The sequence below is a fragment of the Panulirus ornatus genome, chromosome 11, assembly GCF_036320965.1.
Source record: "Panulirus ornatus isolate Po-2019 chromosome 11, ASM3632096v1, whole genome shotgun sequence".
Lineage (NCBI taxonomy): Eukaryota > Metazoa > Arthropoda > Malacostraca > Decapoda > Palinuridae > Panulirus > Panulirus ornatus.
The window spans coordinates 26,481,292-26,489,565 of record NC_092234.1 but is presented as its reverse complement, the minus strand read 5'-3'; the positions used below and the strand labels follow the sequence as shown (position 1 = coordinate 26,489,565).

At 41.4% G+C, this 8,274-nt stretch overlaps 1 pseudogene; it reads right to left on the bottom strand.

Annotated features, from left to right (window-relative positions):
- Nucleotides 1-1,607: 1,607 nt before the first annotated feature.
- On the bottom strand, nt 1,608-6,156 carry LOC139751135 (2-hydroxyacyl-CoA lyase 1 pseudogene; annotated as a pseudogene).
- Between the last annotated feature and the right edge of the window lie 2,118 nt (nt 6,157-8,274).

The window sequence follows — 8,274 nt, the reverse complement described above, 5'->3', positions numbered from 1 at the left end:
CTTTCCACCTCCAATTTGGCCTCCCACTTCTCCTCATTCCCTCCACCTCTGACATATATATCCTCTTGGTTAATCTTTCCTCACTCATTCTCTCCATGTGACCAAACCATTTCAAAACACCCTCTTCTGCTCTCTCACCACATTCATTTTATTACCACACACCTCTCTTACCCTATTGTTACTTACTCGATCAAACCACCTCACACCACATATTGTCCTCAAACATCTCATTTCCAGCACATCCACCCTCCTGCGCACAACTCTATCCAGAACCCACGCCTCGCAACCATACAACATTGTTCGAACCACTATTCCTTCAAACTTACCCTTTTTTGCTTTCCGAGATAATGTTCTCGACTTCCACACATTCTTCAAGGCTCCCAGAATTCTCGCCCCCTCCCCCACCCTATGATTCACTTCCGCTTCCATGATTCCATCCGCTGCCAAATCCACTCCCAGATATCTAAAACATACATACATAGCGGTTAGCATGCCTGCCTCTTGCACAGGGGTCCCGGGTTCGATCCTGGCGGTTGGAGGTTTGTATGTTCTATGAAGGTGCGCGTTCATATGCACTTTATTCATATTCATATACCTCCGCGTTGTACAGTTAGGTTCGGTAAAACGCTATCAGCTGGCTATGTGCGCCTGTTGGGAAATAACCGGTATAGACCCCGTTGCTCACCATTGTGAGACGAAGGATATTCGAGTACTTAGTAATCGAATAGTTGTTTCCTATTAGCCAGGCCCATAGCCTAGCGGTTAGCATGCCTGCCTCTTGCACAGGGGTCCCGGGTTCGATCCTGGCTGTTGGAGGTTTGTATGTTCTATGAAGATGCGCGTTCATATGCACTTTATTCGTATTCATATACCTCCGTGTTGCACAGTTAGGTTTGGTAAAACGCTATCTGCTGGCTATGTGCGCCTGTTGGGAAATAACCGGTATAGACCCCGTTGCTCACCATTGTGAGACGAAGGGTATTCGAGTACTTGTTATTCGAATAGTTGTTTCCTATTAGCCAGGCCCATAGCATAGCGGTTAGCATGCCTGCCTCTTGCACAGGGGTCCCAGGTTCGATCCTGGCTGTTGAAGGTTTGTATGTTCTATGAAGGTGCGCGTTCATATGCACTTTATTCGTATATATATATATATATATATATATTTCTTTTTCTTTCAAACTATTCGCCATTTCCCGCGTTAGCGAGGTAGCGTTAAGAAAAGAGGACTGGACCTTTAAGGGAATATCCTCACCTGGCCCCCTTCTCTGTTCTTTCTTTTGGAAAATTAAAAAAAATGAGAGGGGAGGATTTCCAGTCACTCACTCCCTCCCTTTTTAGTTGCCTTCTACAACATGCAAGGAATACATGGGAAGTATTCTTTCTCCCCTCTCCCCAGGGATAAATCCCTAATAATACTTTACAATTTAATGTTATCAAATTTAGTTAAAATAAATCTGCTGCCTTCCCACAAAAGCCAAAATGTTATGTATAAAACCAATAAGTATTCAGTCAATCCTTGTTTGTGAACACAAGGGTAAAATACAAAACAATTATTCATTCACATGTTGTTGATATTTTAAAATGCAAATGCATCATATTCTTCTGATTTAAAGTTTGGAGCGTGTCAGCCAGTCGAAGTCTTGAACTTTGCGTTGAGCTCCAGGGTTGATCATCACATTAATAAGTGAAGGCTTGTTTTCTTCTTCAAGAGCCTGACTAACTGCCTCGTGCAGTTCAGGGACAGACTTACAGAAGAAACCAATTTCACTGAACATTGAAGCCATGCATTCATAGTGTACAGTTGGCAGAAGTGAAGTTGGTGGAGTTGCAATAGCAGCATCCATTCCATCTCTTATTTCATTGAACATTTCCTTGTCCAAACCACTGTAGATGCCATTATTGTTTACAATGATGACTATGATGGGTAGTTTGTAGCGGTAAATTGTTTCCATTTCCATACCACTAAAACCAAAAGCAGAATCTCCTTCGACACATATGATTCGCTTGCCTGGAGCATTTTCTTGTGCCCATAAGGCTGCTGCAATGGCATAACCTAGACCAACACCCATTGTACCAAAAGTACCTGCATCCAGTCTGTGGCGTGGAAATTTGTTGAGCAAAATAGTCCGTCCAATGTCCATGGTATTGGCTCCTTCACTGACAATAATACAATCATGTGGTAACAGCTGGTGCAGGTGATGAAGTACTGCGTAGTAGTTCAAAGGTTCTGAAATATCCTGGGCCATTTTAGTACTAATGCTTTTGTTGACCTGCACTTTCTCTTGATGTTGAGACCAACAAGGTGAGTGTGAGGCAACAAGAGTTCCTTATACCGCTTCTTGGAGGTGGCCACAAACTGCCCTTAAGTCACCTAGCAAAACAACACTTCCATTCACACTGTTGTGGAATTCCTCAGAACATAAATCCACATGTCTAAACTTTACATCTGATGCAGATCGTGGAGGAAGACCAAAATGAAGAATCCAGTTCAATCTTTCTCCAAGAAGCAGAATCACATCAGCCTCCAACAATGCTTTGGTGCGAGCAGGAGCCACACACAAAGGGTGGTCATCGGATACAACTCCTTTGCCCATTGGTGTACGTAAGAAGGGTATACCAGTCTTTTCTAACAAACAATGGATCTCTTCTTCAGCACGGGCATAGGCAGCACCCTTCCCTACCACCAACAGAGGACGCTGAGCACAACAAAGCAGTGCAACTGCCTCCAAGATGGAGTCTGGTGATGCTAGAGATATTGGAGGTGGGGGACACTTGGGATGCTGAAAAATCAGCGAAAGAGAGACTTTTGGATGTTAATGTGCTGAGAGGTGCAACTGGAGGGATGTCTGATCATTATCTTGTGGAGGCTAAGGTGAAGATTTGTATGGGTTTTCAGAAAAGAAGAGTGAATGTTGGGGTGAAGAGGGTGGTGAGAGTAAGTGAGCTTGGGAAGGAGACCTGTGTGAGGAAGTACCAGGAGAGACTGAGTACAGAATGGAAAAAGGTGAGAACAATGGAAGTAAGGGGAGTGGGGGAGGAATGGGATGTATTTAGGGAATCAGTGATGGATTGCGCAAAAGATGCTTGTGGCATGAGAAGAGTGGGAGGTGGGTTGATTAGAAAGGGTAGTGAGTGGTGGGATGAAGAAGCAAGAGTATTAGTGAAAGAGAAGAGAGAGGCATTTGGACGATTTTTGCAGGGAAAAAATACAATTGAGTGGGAGATGTATAAAAGAAAGAGACAGGAGGTCAAGAGAAAGGTGCAAGAGGTGAAAAAAAGGGCAAATGAGAGTTGGGGTGAGAGAGTATCATTAAATTTTAGGGAGAATAAAAAGATGTTCTGGAAGGAGGTAAATAAAGTGCGTAAGACAAGGGAGCAAATGGGAACTTCAGTGAAGGGCGCAAATGGGGAGGTGATAACAAGTAGTGGTGATGTGAGAAGGAGATGGAGTGAGTATTTTGAAGGTTTGTTGAATGTGTTTGATGATAGAGTGGCAGATATAGGGTGTTTTGGTCGAGGTGGTGTGCAAAGTGAGAGGGTTAGGGAAAATGATTTGGTAAACAGAAAAGAGGTTGTGAAAGCTTTGCGGAAGATGAAAGCTGGCAAGGCTGCAGGTCTGGATGGTATTGCAGTGGAATTTATTAAAAAAGGGGGTGACTGTATTGTTGACTGGTTGGTAAGGTTATCTAATGTATGTATGACTCATGGTGAGGTGCCTGAGGATTGGCGGAATGCGTGCATAGTGCCATTGTACAAAGGCAAAGGGGATAAGAGTGAGTGCTCAAATTACAGAGGTATAAGTTTGTTGAGTATTCCTGGTAAATTATATGGGAGGGTATTGATTGAGAGGGTGAAGGCATGTACAGAGCATCAGATTGGGGAAGAGCAGTGTGGTTTCAGAAGTGGTAGAGGATGTGTGGATCAGGTGTTTGCTTTGAAGAATGTATGTGAGAAATACTTAGAAAAGCAAATGGATTTGTATGTAGCATTTATGCATCTGGAGATGGCATATGATAGACTTGATAGAGATGCTCTGTGGAAGGTATTAAGAATATATGGTGTAGGAGGAAAGTTGTTAGAAGCAGTGAAAAGTTTTTATCGAGGATGTAAGGCATGTGTACGTGTAGGAAGAGAGGAAAGTGATTGGTTCTCAGTGAATGTAGGTTTGCGGCAGGGGTGTGTGATGTCTCCATGGTTGTTTAATTTGTTTATGGATGGGGTTGTTAGGGAGGTAAATGCAAGAGTTTTGGAAAGAGGGGCAAGTATGAAGTCTGTTGGGGATGAGAGAGCTTAGGAAGTGAGTCAGTTGTTGTTCGCTGATGATACAGCGCTGGTGGCTGATTCATGTGAGAAACTGCAGAAGCTGGTGACTGAGTTTGGTAAAGTGTGTGGAAGAAGAAAGTTAAGAGTAAATATGAATAAGAGCAAGGTTATTAGGTACAGTAGGGTTGAGGGTCAAGTAAATTGGGAGGTGAGTTTGAATGGAGAAAAACTGGAGGAAGTGAAGTGTTTTAGATATCTGGGAGTGGATCTGGCAGCGGATGGAACCATGGAAGTGGAAGTGGATCATAGGGTGGGGGAGGGGCGAAAATTCTGGGGGCCTTGAAGAATGTGTGGAAGTCGAGAACATTATCTCGGAAAGCAAAAATGGGTATGTTTGAAGGAATAGTGGTTCCAACAATGTTGTATGGTTGCGAGGCGTGGGCTATGGATAGAGTTGTGCGAAGGAGGATGGATGTGCTGGAAATGAGATGTTTGAGGACAATGTGTGGTGTGAGGTGGTTTGATTGAGTGAGTAACGTAAGGGTAAGAGAGATGTGTGGAAATAAAAAGAGCGTGGTTGAGAGAGCAGAAGAGGGTGTTTTAAAGTGGTTTGGGCACATGGAGAGAATGAGTGAGGAAAGATTGACCAAGAGGATATATATGTCGGAGGTGGAGGGAACGAGGAGAAGAGGGAGACCAAATTGGAGGTGGAAAGATGGAGTGAAAAAGATTTTGTGTGATCGGGGCCTGAACATGCAGGAGGGTGAAAGGAGGGCAAGGAATAGAGTGAATTGGAGCGATGTGGTATACCGGGGTTGACGTGCTGTCAGTGGATTGAATCAAGGCATGTGAAGCGTCTGGGGTAAACCATGGAAAGCTGTGTAGGTATGTATATTTGCGTGTGTGGACGTATGTATATACATGTGTATTGGGGGGGGTTGGGCCATTTCTTTCGTCTGTTTCTTTGCGCTACCTCGCAAACGCGGGAGACAGCGACAAAGTGTAATAAAAAAAAAATAATATATATATATATATATATATATGTATATATATATATATATATATATATATATATATATATATATATATATATATATATATATCTTTTCTTTCTTTTAAACTATTCGCCATTTCCCGCGTTAGCGAGGTAGCATTAAGAACAGAGGATTGGGCCTTTTTGGGAATATCCTCACCTGGCCCCCTCTGTTCTTTCTTTTGGAAAATTAAAAAAAAAAAGAGAGGGGAGGATTTCCAGCCCCCCATATATATATATATATATTTTTTTTTTTTTTTTTTTTCATACGATTCGCCATTTCCCGCATTTGCGAGGTAGCGTTAAGAACAGAGGACTGGGCCTTAGAGGGAAAATCCTCACCTGGCCCCCTTCTCTGTTCCTTCTTTTGGAAAATTAAAAAAAAAAAAAAAAAAAAAAAAAAAAAAAACGAGAGGGGAGGATTTCCAGCCACCCGCTCCCTCCCCTTTTAGTCGCCTTCTACGACACGCAGGGAATACGTGGGAAGTATTCTTTCTCCCCTATCCTGAGCAATATGAATCAAAATACTATTTGGTAATGTAAATGATTACAGAATGAAAACTATATATATATATATATATATATATATATATATATATATATATATATATATATACACATACATGAGTTCAATCTCTCATACATTCATAATGTCATATAAACATACAGCAAAGAAAACCAAAAGACATGCAGCAGTAAAGTGTAACAATTCACTGCGAGATGATCAAAGACAGTCAAATCCAAATGTTTAAAGTATAATTTGGCCAACTACTGTCAATGTATCTATTTCAAACTCTTATTCTTCATGGTGATATCCACTACAACACTACCTCAGTTTCTGATGTTTCAACATGCATCATTTTGGACTTGCAACATTTTAGCATGAAGGTACTTTGTACTGAGCTTTGACATGTATGCCTAAACTTTCAAAAAATTTGTGAAAAAAATATATACCTTTATGTTTTTGTCTGTTTCCTTGTGCTACCTAGCAAACGCGGGAGACAGCGACAAAGCAAAATAAAAAATAAATAAAAAAAAAAGTTTCTAATGTTTGAAAAAAAAATTTCATTCGATTATAAACTAATTCAGCATCTTTTGAAGTATCTGTCAACTTATCATACATACATACCAAAATGATGTATTGGAAAAATTTAATTCATTCATATTGTGTTCATTTGTGTTCACCATTACCTCATTATCTACTGCATTTCAATGCTTGGAAGAAATGTTAAACAAACTTAGGAATACAGGATGTGGAGCTACATATCACTTTTGAGGCCATATATAAGGTACTTAGGAGGGTTGATGTTCATTAGACCCTCATGACTATAGATCTAAGTAATATTTTGGTACTTTCATATTTTTAATTATCTAATCTTCTGTTAATAATGAATTATGTCTGGATATTCAAAGGTAGTTCCATATTTACTGTGCATATCTGAATGTTAGAGCAAAATACTACTGGACTAGTATCTCATCATCTGGCAAAATACATTTGTATCCCAACTCCTATATATATATATATGTACACACATTTATATATATATTTTTTTCTTTTTTTTTTCTTTCTCGCTGTCTCCCGCGTTTGCGAGGTAGCGCAAGGAAACAGACAAAAGAAATGACCCAACCCACCCCCATACACATACTTATATACCTACGTCCAGACACGCAAATATACATACCTACACAGCTTTCCATGGTTTACCCCAGACGCTTCAAATGTCCTGTCTCAATCCACTGACAGCACGTCGACCCCGGTATACCACATCGATCCAATTCACTCTATTCCTTTCCCGCCTTTAACCCTCCTGCATGTTCAGGCCCCGATCACTCAAAATCTTTTTCACTCCATCTTTCCACCTCCAATTTGGTCTCCCTCTTCTCCTCGTTCCCTCCACCTCAGACACATATATCCTCTTGGTCAATCTTTCCGCACTCATTCTCTCCATGTGCCCAAACCATTTCAAAACACCCTCCTCTGCTCTCTCAACCACACTCTTCTTATTTCCACACATCTCTCTAACACTTACATTACTTACTCGATCAAACCACCTCACACCACATATTGTCCTCAGACATCTCATTTCCAGCTCATCCACCCTCCTGCGCACAACTCTATCCATAGCCCACGCCTCGCAATCATACAACATTGTTGGAACCACTATTCCTTCAAACATACCCATTTTTGCTTTCGGATATAATGTTCTCGACATCCACACATTCTTCAAGGCTCCCAGGATTTTCGCCCCCTCCCCCACCCTATGATTCACTTCCTCTTCCATGGTTCCATCCTCTGCCAGATCCACTCCCAGATATCTAAAACACTTTACTTCCTCCAGTTTTTCTTCATTCAAACTTACCTCCCAATTGACTTGACCCTCAACCCTACTGTACCTAATAACCTTGCTCTTATTCACATTTACTCTTAACTTTCTTCTTTCACACACTTTACCAAACTCAGTCACCAGCTTCTGCAGTTTCTCACATGAATCAGCCACCAGCGCTGTATCATCAGCGAACAACAACTGACTCACTTCCCAAGCTCTCTCATCCCCAACAGAAGTCATACTTGCCCCTCTTTCCAAAACTCTTGCATTCACCTCCCTAACAACCCATCCATAAACAAATTAAACAACCATGGAGACATCACACACCCATGCCGCAAACCTACATTCACTGAGAACCAATCACTTTCCTCTCTTCCTACACGTACACATACCTTACATCCTCGATAAAGACTTTTCACTGCTTCTAACAACTTGCCTCCTACACCATATATTCTTAGCATCTTCCACAGAGAATCTCTATCAACTCTATCATATGCCTTCTCCAGATCCATAAATGCTACATACAAATCCATTTGCTATTCTAAGTATTTCTCACATACATTCTTCAAAGCAAACACCTGATCCACACATCCTCTACCACTTCTGAAACCACACTGCTCTTCCTAATCTGATGATCTGATCTGTACGTGC